This window comes from Macrotis lagotis, chromosome 1 (genome assembly GCF_037893015.1).
Source record: "Macrotis lagotis isolate mMagLag1 chromosome 1, bilby.v1.9.chrom.fasta, whole genome shotgun sequence".
Taxonomy (NCBI): domain Eukaryota; kingdom Metazoa; phylum Chordata; class Mammalia; order Peramelemorphia; family Peramelidae; genus Macrotis; species Macrotis lagotis.
Genome location: NC_133658.1, coordinates 431,040,235 through 431,057,011, shown reverse-complemented (window position 1 = coordinate 431,057,011; position 16,777 = coordinate 431,040,235). Strand labels below are relative to the sequence as shown.

Genomic DNA, 16,777 nt, shown 5'->3' with positions numbered 1-16,777 from the left:
GTATGCAGGAACCCTGGTATGGGGGACTGAGGAAAAGTCAGATATGATTAAGACAGTCTTTACCCTCAGTGAAACTACCATCAATTGTGAATGTGTATTTGTGTATATGTGTGTGTGTGTGTGTGTGTGGATTTTATTGAACAGGTAAGAAAGAATTTTGACTAACCCAGTCAATTTGAAGGGAACCAGGAAACTTCCCTCAACCTGTGACAGTAATTGAAATTCCACCAGTAGGGCTTCATTCTTTTGGATTAAAGCATTATCCCCTTTTAAAATGCAATTGTGGGGAATGTGGCACTTTTAGTCAATGATTCATCATTAACACCTCTAAGTAAATGAGCTTCTTGTTGTTGCTTTTGTTTAGTCATGACTGACTCTTCATGACCCCATTTGGAGTTTTCTTGGCAAAGATACTGAAGTGATTTGCCACTTTCTTCTCTAGCATATGTTAAAGATGAGGAAACTGAGGCAAACAGTGAAGTGACTTACCTGTTTACACAGCTATTATCTGAGACTGGATTTGAACTCAGGAAGATATATTCCTGACTCCAAATCTGGCACTTTTCATTTTGTCACCTGACTATCCTTGAATGAACTTATTAAACTTTGTCCAAAAGAGAACTAACTTTGAAATGGAAAAATGCAAAAGAGTTCAAACTATTGATTGTGCTAAAGAGGGAAATCTGGGACAGACAGAGAGAGCTAGAAGGTCTTGAAACACCAAAAGAGAGTGGATTCTAGAAGGGAGGGACAAGAATCATAAGATTAAAGATTTGGAAAGACCTTAGATCATTCAGTATAATTCCCTCTTCCTGAGAAAGAATCTGAGACCTAGAAAGCTGAAGTCACTTACCTAAAGTTGCATAGGTAAAGTTCTCTAGGGTTGTGATGTCAAAGTCAAACAGAAAATTGGGCTGCCAAACTATAAACTAAGTATACAAAGAATCATAGTAAGATCATATATTGACTTGGAAAACTTCATATTAACAATAGCTATGTTCTATTATATTTTCATTTGTAAAATATTTCCTAAATACATTTTAATCTGGTTCAGGCAGCACCTTTCATGGGATACCTAGATGATTCCTAAGGTGGACAGCACTGACTTGTGTGACCTTGAGGAAATCACCCTCTTACTTCTGGACTTCAATTTTTTTTTTTCTATAAAATGAGGAGGGTGGACTACATATCTCTAAAAGTAGGAATCCATGAATCATTTCTTTTGGTTAATGCCTTGCTCACAGTTAAGTTGCAACCCCACCTGTGTAAGATCATATTATTGTCAGCCATTGATATCTTGGTGTGAATGATTTTGTTAGATTTTTTCCAAAAGAAAACAGATTTTTAACAGGCAGGGAGAGTGCATTATAAATGAAATGGAGGAGATTGGGAGAGAGGTCAAAAAAAGAGGTGAAAACTGAAACTTTGAAAATGAACCTTAACAACTTCCCAGGTCTTCCTCTGTAATCCTAAAACAGTGGTCCCCCCCCTAAAAAAAATGCCTTTCTATCACATTGTTGGGTCAGGCAGGCCTGGGCAGAAAGAAGCTCAGGGCAGAGCCAATCATCAGAATAGCCTTAGGCACCTCTGAATTCCCCTGCTAAGAGTGACTCACTTCCAAGATTTTTGTTAAGAATGAAGAGGCTTAAAGCAGACATCATTCTCTTAGTGATCCCTTCACTGGAAGAAAAATAGCTAGAAGCCCTAAATGGAGAGCCAGAGATGAGAGAAATTATAGAATCCAAGAGATGGAAGACTTTAGAGACCATCTAGTCCAATCTCCTTGAAGCAGGCCCAGAGAGGGAAAAGAACACATCCAAGGTTGCCCAACTATTAAATCAGAGAAGTTCTAAAATGTTCTTATTGTAATTTAATCTTAGAATTATAGGATTTAGGATTGTAAACCTGGGAGAGACATTGGAAATGACCTTGTTCAAACCTTTCTTTACAAAAGACACTAAAACCCAGAAAGGAAAAGGGATTTGTTCAAAGTCCTACAATAGGGGCGGCTAGGTGGCCCAGTGGATAGAGCACTGGCCCTGGAGTCACCAGTATCTGGGTTCAAATCCGACCTCAGACACTTAATAATTACCTAGCTGTGTGGCCTTGGGCAAGCCACTTAACCCCATTGCCTTGCAAAAACTAAAACAAAACAAAAAAAAACAACAAAGCACAATAGATAACAAAACAGACTCAGATCCATATCTTTTGATTCCCGAATCCATAAGAGTAATTCCTCCCAGATGGCTGTGCATCCTGAAAGAATCTGTAATAGATCAACTACTTTTGGGTTTGCCTAGGCTAACTAGATATATCAGTGCTACTATCAAAAGATAAGCAAAGGTTAGGAGTAGAGGGATAGGCTAAGCAAACAGAAATGATTCCTTCTTTTTTCAGAAACTCTAGTAGGACCAGGAGCCCAGCTCCAAATAGGTCCAACAAAAGAAGGTAGTTTACCTGGTGAGTCATTATCAGTTAAAAAAAAAAACAACCCTGGGATGAGCAGGTTTTCACATGACTGTCCTTTACTGCAGCAAAATATTCCCAGCAAGACCCACCCTATAATCAACACAGTTTACAACTGAAAGCTCACAAAAGGAAACACTGGTATTACACACTTCAGCACTCCCTAGTGGTCATAACTCTGCTGTGGTCCTTTAAATGAGGAAAAACAAAGGACAGTAGGTCAACTGGATATACCAGGTATGTGCTATATTTGTCTTCCTGAGTAGATAGTAAAATTTGCTAACCATAGCAGGGAGGCCTGTATCAGATTAAAATGTAATTGGGAAATATTTAACAAAATAAATAAAAATACAAATTAGATGATGTTAATTTGTGGTTTCTTATCTGTTTCTAATTGAATTTGACACCCCTGCTCTAGGGTGCCCCAGGATATGTGGGTGTTCTTTTATCTGTTTCCAATGAGTCAGGCTCTCACCAGTTGAGTCCCCCTCATTTTAGGGGCCCAGACAAAACCCCAAAGAAACATGGGAAGTATTCTAAAACTCAGAAAGAGTTCATGAAAGAGATAAAAAAAAGAGCTTAACAATCATATAAGAGAGGTGGAAGTCAAAACTGGGAAAGGAAAAGAATTGCTTAAAAAATAGAATTGGAGGGGCAGCTAGGTGGCGCAGTGGATAGAGCACCAGCCTTGGAGTCAGGAGTACCTGGGTTCAAATGAGACCTCAGACACTTAATAATTACCTAGCCGTGTGGCCTTGGGCAAGCCACTTAACCCCATTTGCCTTACAAAAAACTAAAAAAAAAAAAATAGAATTGGCCAAATGGAAAAGGGGCCACAAAAAAATCTTTAAAGCAGCTCCTTAAAGAGTACCAAATGAAAAAGAAAGTACAAAAGCTAGTTGAGGAATACAATTACTTAAAAGCTAGGGCAAGTGGAAGCTAATGACTCTATGATACATCAAGAATCCATCAAATTCAAAAGAATGAAAAGATAGAAGAATATGTTAAATTTCTCATGCCAAAAACAACTGACCTGGAAAATGGATACAGGAGAGCTAATCTCATCATTAGACTACCTGAAAGCCATTAAACAAAAGAAGGACCTAGACAATGTTTTTCTTTAAATTTAAATTTATTTGTTCATTATTGCAACTACATGCAAAAATAGCTATCAACATTCATTTTTGGTAAGATTTTGAGTTCCACACTTTTCTCCCTCCCTCTTTTCACTCCTCTCTCCCTCTGACATAGAGTAATCTGAAATGGGTTTTACATGTATAACTATGTTAAACATATTTTCCTATTAGTCATGTTATAAAAAATCAATCAGAATAAAATAGAACAAAAAACAGGAAAGGGTTAAAAAAACTATAAAACAAAATTTTAAAATGAAAAACAGTATGCTTTGGTCTGCATTCAGATTCCATAATTCTTTCTCTGGATGTGGATGGTATTTTCCATCATAAACCCTTTAGAATTATCTCTAATTCTTGAACTCCTGTGGAGAGCTAAATCCATCATATTTGATCATCACATCACTAGGATAAAGCACTGGTCTTGGAGTCAGGAGGACAGGAGTTCAAATCCAGCCTTAGATATTTACTAGTTGTATGACCTTGGGCAAGTCAGTTAACCTTTAGTGTCTTGAATCCAGGGACATCTCCAGTCATTCTGATTCATATCTGACCAGTGGTTCCAGATGACTCTAGGGGAAAGTAAGACTGGTGACTTAGCACAGCATCCCCTCACTCTAATTCATGTGCTTGTCATGGTATCTTCTCCCTGATGTCATGGACTTTTTCAAGAATGAAGGACAAACTTTTTTGTTAATGTATACAGTGTTCTCCTGGTTCTGCTCATTTCACTTATCATCAGTTCATGTGAGTCTTTTGTTTTGTTTTTTGCAAGGTGATGGGATTAAGTGATTCGCCCAAGGTCACACAGTTAGGTAATTATTAAGTGTCTGAGACATGATTTGAATTCTGGTCCTCTTGACTCCAGGGCTGGTACTCTATCCACTGTGCCACCTTGATTTTTTATAGAACAATAGTACTCCATCACATTCATATACTACAATTTGTTCAGCCATTCCCCAATTGATAGACACCCCTTCATATCTGCAGTTCTTAGCCACAATAAAGAGAGCTGCTATAAATAGTTTAGAACATGTGGGTATTTTCTCCTTTTTTATGATCTCTTAGGGATACAGATCTAGTAGTGTTGGATTGGTAGTGTTGGATCACAGGGTATGCACAGTTTAATTGCTCTTTGGGCATAGTTGCAAATTGTCTCCAGAAAGTTTAGATTAGCTCATAGCTCCACCAATAATATATAGCACCAACAATATAGCATTTTTAAAGAAATTACCAAGGATTATTGCTCTGTTGTCCTAGAACTAGAGGGCAAAATGGGAATTTAAATCTACCAGTCATTTCAGGAACATAAAAAACTTCAAGAGCATTATAGTCAAGTTTAAGAACTTTCAGATCAAGGAAAAAATATTCAATATCAGGAAGTCACAATCAGGATAACACAGGACTTGGCAGCAACATTAAAGGATTGAAGGTCCTGAAATTTGATTTTAGGAGTCTGGACACTAACACCCTTACTCCATTTTACCACTTAATATTGGATAGCTTTTACATGGGGATTTTAATATCGAGGAAATGATAATTCTCATACTCTTGCAGCTTGTTACTTTGACCTTTCAAAGGTGCAGTCATCTCTAATATTCATTTACCTACAAGTGAAATCTGTCATGGGATCTCTAAGTTATTATTAAAGGAAAAACATTGGACAAAGGACCAAGACCCACCTCTCTCTCTCTCTCTCTCTCTCTCTCTCTCTCTCTCTCTCTCTCTCACACACACACACACACACACACACACACACACACACGCACACTCACTGACTCACTCACTGACTCACATACACACAAAGATGAAGGGAAAATGAGAAAAAGACTGACTTTAGGACATTAATGCTTTTTTAAACTTAATTTCAAGGATTTGAACAAAGTTCAAAGATTTTCTTCAATACTTTGGGGGCATATATCCCCCCCACATACCTCATCAAATTGTAGGGGATATGGGCTTAAAACCTTACTTAACATAGTATTGGTCCTACCAAGTTCCTGTTCAGATGAGATATGATTGAGAGATGAATCTGTGTCTCAGCTGGGTCAGGGTCCAAGAGATAATTCCCAAAGTTCATTCTTCGGGACATTGGTGGTATGTCAGAGTGCTGAACTGAAGGAGACTCCATTTTCTTTCAATGCTGAACTCAGATTCTAGAATGAAGGGATGTTGAGGAGCCCTTTAGAACATTCAGACACAAAGGTTATCGATTCTGTTTCCAGGAGAGCTGGAACAAAGGATGAAACTCATAGGTCTTTTTTAATGCCTCCATAGCTAATCAATGACCCTACTTTTCTTCATGTAGTTAGCTGGCTAGGACTAGCTATAGAACATCTACACATTCTCATCTCTTCCAGGTATTTCCCTTACACATTATTGTGATTCTCCTGGAAACAGGAATCAGGATCCTAAGCATCTCCACATGGGAAGACAAAATTAGAGACTTTTGGGGTATGTGCCAAATGCCTACATATTGAAATCTCTCAAGGGTGATCATGGGAAAGACTAATTAGATTTGCTCTGCTTGACCATAGAGGACAGAATTAAAAAGAATGATGAAAAATTTCCTATCAAATAACTCAAAAATCAAAAGACCTGGGGTGTGTGTGTGTGTGTGTGTGTGTGTGTGTGTGTGTGTGTGTGTGTGCATAGTTTGGAGAAAAGAAGAGCTAGAGGATAGGAAGGAAATGAGGTTGTTTGTCCTTCATTCTGGAAGGCCATGATATCAAAGAGATGAAGATGATGCCATGACAAGCATGTGAATTAGATTTCAGTGAGGGGTTGTTGTGTTAAGTCACCAACCTCACTTTCTCCTCCAGTCATTTGGATCCACTGGTCAGATATGAATCAGGATGACTGGATGGAACACACTTAGGATTAAGTGACTTGCCAAAGGTCACACAGATAAGGGAATATTAAGGGTCTAAGACTAGAGGCTGGATCCTCCTGATTCCAAAACCAATGCTCTATCCACTGTGCCATTTAGCTATGTGGAAGGAAATGATAATTGTTTAACAGTCCTGGTTAGGCTTGAACTGGTTGACTGGTGAGGAGTCAGGAGGTTTTACCATAGAACTAATGATGGCAATTTCCTCTCCCTGAGTTCTTACTCTTAGAGTTTTTTTTAAGAAATCTGTTCTAGTATAAAATTTTATTTCAGTCATGATCTTATAATAATTTCTTTTCTTCCCAATCTGAGAAAAAATGCAACTCCCAGAATCTTTGGCAACTTTGGTCTCTCAAAGAAGACAATGAAAGCCCTGGTAGGGGGTGGCTAGGTGGATAGAGCACTGGCCCTGGAGTCTGGAGTACTTGAGTTCAAATCTGGCCTCAGACACTTAACAATTACCTAGCTGTGAGGCCTTGGGCAAGTCACTTAACCTCATTGCCTTGCAAAAACTAAAAAAAAAAGGACCTCATTTGTTTTGTGTGAGTCCAGGGACAAAACTTGATGATTTCAAAGTTCCATTCTAGCTTTAAAAGTTGTTTGTTTCTTTTTTGTCTTTTATTGTATCCCTAGAGTTTAGCAAAGGGTCTGGCATATTGTTGTTGCTCAGTTGTTTCAGTCATGTCTGACACTTTGTGACCCCATTTGGGGTTCTTTTGGGCAAAGATACTGGAAGGGTTTATCATTTTCTTCTCTGGTTCATTTTCATAGTTGAGGAATTTGAGGCAAACAGGGTTAAGTTACTTGCCCAGGGTCACACAACTAGGAAGTGTCTGAATTTAGATTTGAGCTCAGGAAGATGGATTTTCCTGGCTTCGGGCCCAGCACTCTTTTACTATATTACTTAGCTGCCCAGTGGCTGACTGATTCTAAAACTTGATTCATTCCTTTTAATTAAGGCTTTCCTTTGAGACTCTTCCAAGAGTCTGTACTTAACCCCTTAAACCCACTCTCTGTTGCTCATACTTTTGGAGAGTATTAAAGGCCCATCGGATTATGGTATGGTAAAAAGAATGTTGATTGAGAAATTAATGGTTCTTGGGAAAATGAGCCCAAGGTGTGAAGATGCTAGATTGGATGACCTCTGAGGTTCTTGATGCATTATACTATTGTAGCCTTTAAAAAGCTCTGAAGATACTCATCCAATTCACTCATACGAATGAGTCAGAACTCTGAACAAGTCTATGTTTTTCCTTCAGGTTCTAGGGTATCCCTAATACTGCTGTTTTGATGCATTCCTATAGGTTCTTCTCAATGTTAACTCTCCAGTGATTAGTATTCCATTTTCATTTAACTTATTAACTTCAATTTGCTTTTACAAAGAGATATGTTCTTAGAAAATATAGTCAGAAGCCACTTAACCCCATTTGCCTTGCAAAAAAACCTAATATATATATACATATATATATGTATATATATATATGTATATATATATAATCAGAATACAAGTTACAAACATTTCCCCTCAGTACCTAAGGATATCCTTCCTATTCCATCAGGGGAAAATGGGTTCAAACTTACTGTTAAAGCTACTATGCACATTCTCCTGAAAGTTTCACTTCCAAATTTGACACAGCTGATGGCTAAATTACTGGAGCTTTCTGTTATTTGCCTTTGGATTCATTAAGCAAATAGGTCATCCAGGATGTTGCTAGTCACCATGTGGTTTCAAGAAAATCCTGGTCCAGACTACAGATTCCATATTCCTGCTGCTTGCTACCTGGACCTTTCAAAGGAGCAGCCACCTCCAATATTCATTTACCTACAAATGAAACCTGCTTTCCTTATTAAAGGAAAAACATTGGTCAAAGGACCAAGACTCACTTCTTTCTGTCTCATACACATACACACACCTTCCCCTTTTCCCCTCCCTTCTAGGTTCTGGTTCAGGAGACAGTCCTTTTTACCTATCCCTTTTTCATTTCTTTTGTTAGCTAGGTCAGTAAATTAGTATACTCTAAATCAGGGAGTGGGATTCTTCCATTACATATCATCATGCCTTTCAAGAATCAGGCTTTCCAGTCTCTTCTATGTAGGCTGGCAGCAGGTAGAGCTTGCTGCTCACGTTCTGGGGATAGGGCTTCATTGGCCAGGCCCCTCATTTTACTATGCTACTATTATTTTGGTGATGTTCAGTTGTTTCAGTCTTTGTGACCATTTGTGGTTTTCTTGGCAATGATACTGGAGTGGTTTGCCATTTCCCTCTTCAGCTCATTTTACAGATTGAGAAACTGAGACAAACAGGGTTAAGTGACTTGCCCAGGGTCTGTGTCTGAGGTCAGATTTGAACTCAGGAGAAAAGTTTTCTTGATGCCAGGATCATCATTCTATCCATTGTACCACCTAACTGCCCTCATAATACTATGAGAGATAAAAATAATTCTTTTTTATATAAATATTTTATTTGTTTTCCAATTAGACACAGTTAATTTTGACCCATCATTTTTTGCAAAGTTTTGAATTTTACAATTTCCCCCTCTCCCCTTCCTTTTCCCCTCCCCTTATAGAAGATAATGTTTACATTTGTTTCTATGATATACATATATCAAAATTGAACGTGTTGAGAGAAAAGCATATCAGTATCTAGAGAAAGAACTATGGAGTTTAAACGAAGACCAAAGATAATTATCTTCAATTTTTAAAAAGTCATCTTATGTATTACATAATTTTGCTATCTCTAATATTTTCTTTCTTCCTTAAGGATATGAGATAAAAAAATATTTCAGGGGTGGCCAGGTGGTGCAGTGGATAAAGCACTGGCCCTGGAGTCAGGAGTATCTGGGTTCAAATTCGGTCTCAGACACTTAATAATTACCTAGCTGTGTGGCCTTGGGCAAGCCACTTAACCCCATTTGCCTTGCAAAAAAAAAAACCTAAAAAAAATATTTCAATTAGAGTGCAAAGATAACCCAAATAGTAAAACAACAAAAACAAAAGAACTTTGGTTTTGATCCTAATTTTTCTAACCCCAATTCAATATTCGGAACTGTGTCAAAAGTTGGAATATATGTCCAGTGAGTTCTCCCCATACTTCCATTTTAGAAAATGACCCAAAGCAACCTTCCCTCATTCTATAGATTTTGATCCCATGCTCACTCCCCTCTCCCGCTTTGCTTGTGAATGTCTTGTTCCCCAACCCCTCTTGCTTTTCTTTTCCCCTTTTAAAAGTATAGTTCCTCCATTAGAATGTAAGCTTCCTTAAGGGCAAAGACTATCTTTTTTTTTTTTTTTGCTTCTCTAATGTCTAGTTGTAAATACTTAATAAGTACTTGCTAACTGAAGAGAGACTGGAATACTAGTTAGGATAGAGCTCCAGACCTTAGACTAGTGACATCATACTCAAATAGAAGCAGAGACTGATAAACTGGTCTATAAGGATCTCTGCAAGGCTAAGCACATATTAACTTTCTGATGTCATGATCTTCTTCGAGAAGGAAGGACAAACAGTAACATGAACAACAGCAGGTGATCAGTGGAGTCCATGACCAATCTAATATGCCTTCTCAGTGATGATTTACAGGGTGCTTTCTTGATGATTGACCCCTAAGAGCTGGGAGTGGGGAAACTGTTCAGAAGTCTCCCTCCCTGTGATCTATAAAAGAAAACACTCCCTACCCCTCTTCGAATGCTTTCTCTCCCTTGGAATTCTAGATTGGGATATAGTAAAGTAGGGAAGGAATTCCCACAGCCCACACAGGAGTAGAAAAGAATAACTTGGAGAAGCACAAAGCCTGTGTTTACCCAGGTAAGCCTGAGAAGGAAGTTCCCTGGACCTCCAATCCCTAGCTACCCTCTTCTGCCTTTCTGTTTCCTTTATGAGGCAGTATAGTCATTTCAATTCTCTGGGCCTCAGTTTTCTCATCTGTAAAATGAAGAAGTCATACTTAATGATCTTTAAGGTCCCTTCTAGTTCTAAATCCACGACACTAAGGTCCTATGATCTGACAGTAGCACAAAGAATAGCAATCTGCAGAATGGGAATTTCTGTCATGGAAATTATCTCATGAGTTCAAGAGTGCCCAAATTTTAAAGTTACTAAGACTGAGTCAGACATTGGCCCATCAGAATCCTCCACAGGCGTTTGCCAGGCAGTGTCATGAAGGACAGACAGGAGAAGGAAGTACCAAAGATCTGAAACTAACCTAGACAGATAATGCTTAGTGTAGGTCCAAGGTAAATGGAAAATATTTACTCAGGAGTTCTTCAAATTGTCTTCTATGGACTTTTCTACAAGATAAGGGGAGCAAGCAATAAGATACTGACCCCTTTTAAGGGATCAGTCCAAAAGATGAGATCTCAACCTGCATGAACTCAGAGTCCTTTGTTGGGTTGGAGGTGGGGATCCTGAGGGTCCTGTTGTTTTTTCACATTCTAAATTTTTTCTGATCCTTAAATCTAATAAGAGAACCTGAGCTGGCTTACTTTCCTCGGTTCCTGTATCCGGTTGACTTTCTGGGTTCAGAAATTGGTTGACTACCATTGAAGTCCTTTATCTCCTGTCATTGCCCCTACCATGTCCAAATTACCTTTTTAAAAATCTTTTTAAAAAATTATGAATATAATAGTCATCAACAAAATTAATATTTCTATACCAAAAGAACTCAAAAAAGGATTGCATATTAAACCTACATGTTTTGCTCTCCTTTAGTGAGCTCTGTCTACTCTTCCTATAGACATTGCATATGAACTGCTAATTGAAATATAAAATGATGAAATTGGGCAAGCATGTACAATTCTTTGGGTTCTCCTATGGAAAGGCCACAATGGCAGTGAGAATAAATGCTTCAATCACTCTTCTATAAAGCATACATAGACAATGGTGAAGGTGCGATATGGAGGCAGACTGCATGGACATGAGACTGAGGTGGTGAAGGAAGGCAGATGGCCTGGGGAAGAGAATAGGAAAGGAGAAAACTTTTCCATAATCATGGATTAATTTTTGAGAGCCTTCAACTGACGGAGATGGAGTGCTGGGGTGGGGCAGGAAGCAGGATTTTGGGAGTCTCGTTTTTATAGGATTTTGATGGGGGATAGACTAATTCTTATCTGTGCTTCCTTGGATAGGTAACATATCCAATCATCTTCAAGATTTCAGAAACATTTATTGTCCAGGTTTTTAGTGTGCAGCCTAGAGCTTTTCTAAGGTTTACAGACCTTGGGCAGTTAGCAGAATCAAAAGGCTCTTACAGCACAGCCTAGCTGGTTTCCCCTAATTTAGCATGTAGTTTCAGAATGTGAATTTTAGTTAATATCTGGTACAGTTTATAAATAGCCATCATGCTTCTTTAATATATGGATAATATAAAATAACTTCTCGGTTCCTCCAGGCAATCTTATTTCCTGCTATTGTTATTCTATACTAACTACTTCTAACTATAAAGGGGAATTGGAATGGGAATGATCAGGAGAACCAGAACAAGTTACAATATTAACACAGTATAGATTTGTAGGAGTGTGCACCTCAAATTTAGAGGAAAGATGCTTTTTTTTCTAAAGTTTTTGTAATGCCATCTCAATAAATGACTTTGTTTTGAGCTAATTGTGTACCTTGACTAACTTGAGAAAAAAAATGAAAAATTCTGAATTTTAAAAATTCAGAAAAAATCCCAAATAAACAAAAAAGAAAATTACTATATACATAACAGAATATGAAGTGAGAATTCAGTATGAAACTGAGTCGTTTCATTCCATTGGCTTTAAAGAAGTATATATGTATATATATATATATATATATATATATATATATATATATGAAGTGCAATACATTATTTTCAGTACTGTCCTACTTGTCATTGATTCCTTTTCAACTTCCTTGTTTTTTTTTCCCCCTGTACATTTTTTCCCTCATAGCCCTCGTTTGGGGGATCAATTTACCTTTCCCATTAGCTTCCTCTTTCATGAAAAACTAAAGAAAAAAAATGATGCATGTTAACAAAAATGTCAAGTTAAATAAACCAAATACACACAGTAAAAATGTCCAAAAATATTAGAGGGGAGATTATATTTACTTTTACAAGATTATTATAGAAATGTGAAAATAATTTTTTTAAATGTCCAAAAATAGAGGTATTTTTCTGCATCTCTTCTCTGACATGGCATGGGGGTGGGGTGGGAAGAAAAAGTGGGAGCTTTATAGACTTCATCATAGGTTCTCTGGATCTATTATTGTATTAATCAGAGTTCTTAAATCTATCAACTTGTTTTTTTACCATAATTTTGTGTAAATTATTGTCTTTGTTCTGGTCACTTTATTCTTTTAAATATATACTTAATATACTTTAAATATATACTTAAACTAAGTATAAACATATATTTAAAAGAATAAAGTGACCAGAACAAAGACAATAATTTACACAAAATTATGGTAAAAAAAAAACAAGTTGATAGATTTAAGAACTTAGTTTATACTTCTAAGGATTCTTTGAAATAGTTTTTATAATTTCTTATGTTGTAATAATAATTCATTATATCCATACCCCACAATTTATTCAGCTATTCTTCAATTGATGAGTATTCCTTTAGATACCAGATATTTTCTTTTCTCCTTTCAATCCCCTTTTTATTATTTTTTTATTTTTATTTAAGGCAATGGGGTTAAGTGTCTTGCCCAAGGTCATTAAGCTAGGCAATTATCAAGTATCTGAGGTCATATTTGAACTCAGGTTCTCCTGACTCCAGGGCTGGTGCTCTATCCACCACACAAAAGTACCTAGCTGCACCACAATTCCTTTTAAGGACTAGGAAGTTTGTTTGCTTTTGACTATTCCCTTCCATATATTATTCTCCTTTTAAAATCTCACCTCTCATCCCTACTTGTTTTTCTATTGAATCTGATGTATTTTTATACCAAACTGGTAGGTATTTATGTGTTCAATATTCCTTTGTTCAGATTAGATAAGAGTGAAGTTCCCTATACCCCTTCTTCTGTGTTTGTATACCTCTCTTCTCAAGTATTTCATTCATGAGAATTATCAAATTCCATCCTTGTCTTTCTCCTTTCTATGCTACTGTATTCCTTTTTACTATTTCTTACTTTTCCTCTCTCAAAATAGAATCAACTCATCTTCCTAGGACCTCATTTTCTTATTTAACTACCTCAATAACTTTTGAAGATATTAAGGTTCTGAAAGGACACTTGCTTCTTCTCCCTCATTGGAATGTTAGCATTGCATCATCATGCATTGCTTTCAATTATTCAAATAAATGCATCTTTCTAACTTTCTCTTAATTCTTGTATTTACATTTAAAATTTTCTCTTCCATTCTAGTCTTTTCATCAGAGATCCTTGAAAGTCCTGTTTCCACTGCACCCTACTCCTATCAGAGAATTTATGAACCCCAAATCCAGATTGAGACATATATTTTTGGACACTAACAGTGTTGGAATTTGCTTTGTTGCACTATTTTTGTTATGCTTGTAAAAACAAATAAATATATTTAAATACTAAAACAAACCAAAAAAAAGTTCTCTGTTCCATTAAACATCTATTTTCTCCTTTGTGGGAGTGTACTCAGCTACTCAGCTATTCAGAGTTTACATAATTTTTGGATGTAAGTCCATCTTTTTTTGCTTTTAGAATATTATATTGCAAGATCTCTCAATTATAATGAAGTTGCCATTGTTCTTTGGTACTTAAACTTATTTAAGGAAAGTAAGTCCAAGATGACATAGTAGTAGGAAAAAAGTACAATGAGCTCCCTCCTTTCCCCCTTCCAAAAATCTTCTAAACAGATTTAGAAAAAAAAAACACTAAACTGAATCTTGATGAGAAAATCCAAGAAAAAAAAATCACAATGAGTCTTTTTTCCAGCCCAAGTTGGCATAGGTAGAGGTCTGTAGACAATGGAAACAAGGTCTGGCTAGGAGTAGACCACTCAGAACATATCATCACCTAGAGAGAGGCTATGTATCAAAGAAAGAAGTATCTTTAACCCACACCAGGACAACTTGTACAGAGTATAAGAATATCTGGAATCTGCAAAGAAATATCAGCCCAGAAATCCCAGACCAAAGGAAACAATCTGAATCATCAGATTTTCTTAGATTACTGACAATGGCAGGGTTCAACAGTAATCTATCTGTTGCTCAGTCTCAAACCTAAGTCAGGAACTTGCAGCAGTGAATCAGCTTTTGCCTTGAATCAGAGAACTTTGGGAACACTTGATCTGCAATCTGATCTGTTCTCAAGAGCCTGAAGTAATACTATACTCAGTACTCCCAAGAAATTAGCAAAATGACCATCCTAAACCTTCTCTCCAGAAATACACAGAACTTAACCCTAACATCAAGGCAAAAGTCAGAAAGTGAGATGAAAGAATGAATAGACCAAAAAAGTCTTACCATACAAATACTAATATAGTGACAAATACTCAAGTCACAAATCCAAAAGAAGACAATTCCAAAATATCTATAAACAAAACCTAAAACACACACAAAAAACCCCAACACAGCTTGGTCACAATCAACTAGAATCCCTTGAGGAGTTTTTTTTTTTTTAAAAAGCTAAAAATGGGGGTGGTTAGGTGGCACAGTGGATAGAGCACCTACCCTGGAGTCAGGAGTACCTGAGTTCAAATCCGGCCTCAGATATTTAATAATTACCTAGCTGTGTGGCCTTGGGCAAGCCACTTAACCCCATTGCCTTGTAAAAACCTAAAGTGTAAAATATGAGTCAAGCAACAAACTCCCTGAAAATTAAAATAGATCAAATGGAAGTCAACGATTCCATGAAGCAATAAGAAATATTAAAACAAAGCCAAAAGTCTGGGGGAAAAAAAAGAAGAAAATGTAAAGTGTGTCCACAAAAAATAGCTGACTTGGCAAATAAGAAAAAATTTAAGAATCATTTATTGGTCTACCTGAAAACCACAGTCAAAATAGAACCTAAGGTTCCTATTTCAAGAAATTTTAAAAGAAATTGCCCAGATCTCTTAGAACCAGAGCAAAAAGTAGAAATAGATAGGATCCATCAGTTACCTCTTGAAATTCCAAAGTGAAAACTCTATGAATATCATAGACAAAAAAACAGAGTTTAGAGGTCACAAGTTTCTAGAAGGTAAGAATTCAAGTTCCAAGGAGGCATAGAGAAGATCACACATGATTTAGCCATCACTGTGAAAGAATGAAGAACTTGGAATACAAAGATTTAGAAGGTAAGGGATATACACATATACAGACATATATGTATGTATAGGCACATATATTTACATGTATGTATTTGAATATGTATGTGATGGGACAGCTAGGTGGTGCAGTGGATAGATCATTGGCCCTGAAGTCAAGAGGACCTCAGTTCAAATCCAGCCTCAGAAATTTAATTACCTAACTGTATGATCTTGGGCAAGTCACAACCCCACTTCCTTGCAAAAACAAAAACAAAATATGTGTGTGTGTGTGTGTGTGTGTGTGTGTGTGTGTGTGTGTGTTTGAAGGGTTACAACCAAGAATAACTTACAAACTGAGTATAATTCAATAGAAAAATTGAGTATAATTATTCAGGGGAAAGAATGTATGTTAAATGAATTAAAGGACTTCCAAACATTTCTATTGAAAACATCAGAGCTGCAAAGAGATTTTATAGTTCAATATACTACAGACATAGTAAAACGAATATTAAAGAACCAAACAAGGATACTTGAATTTCTTTCTGAATACTTGAAATATTTTTTCTCTGATAAGGAAACTTTTGATTTTAACTGACATTCTTGGGATTTTTTTAGATTTCTTTTGTGGTTTCTTTCAGGAGGTGATCTTGGGATTCTTTTTATCTTCAATCTACCCTCTGGTTCTAATAAATCAAGGCAATTCTCATTTATGATTTTTTGAGATGTAAGTATTTTTTTTAAATCATAGATTTCAGGGAGTCCAATGACTTTTAAGTTATCTCTTTATGACCTATTTTCCAGGTCAGTTAGTTATTTTTGATATCAAAGCCATATATTTTCTTCTGTTTTTTTCCAACCTTTATGTCATATTCTAGCATTTCTTCCTGTCACAAGGAGTCATTGATTTCTATTTGTCCTATTATAGTTTTTATAGAGTTCTTGGCCCATCTCTGGTTGTGATAGAAGTCTACTCTGTACTGGTAACCCCTTTTTCTTGTTGCCCTCAAGCTGCTGATTGACCTTTGTCCAGCTCTGGATTGGAAGGAGTCATTAGAAGTCATTGAAAGAAATCATTTGGGAGGCAGCTAGATGGCGCAGTGGATAGAGCCCCTGCCCTGGAGTCA

At 36.8% G+C, this 16,777-nt stretch overlaps 1 long non-coding RNA gene across 1 annotated transcript in view; it reads left to right on the top strand.

Annotated features, from left to right (window-relative positions):
- The first annotated feature begins 5,834 nt into the window (after positions 1 to 5,834).
- LOC141506411 (uncharacterized) overlaps positions 5,835 to 16,777 on the top strand; it is a 40,655-nt gene continuing 29,712 nt past the window's right edge. Inside the window, exon 1 of the long non-coding RNA XR_012473874.1 lies at positions 5,835 to 6,053. This is a non-coding gene — a long non-coding RNA (uncharacterized LOC141506411). The remainder of the gene's footprint in view (positions 6,054 to 16,777) is intronic.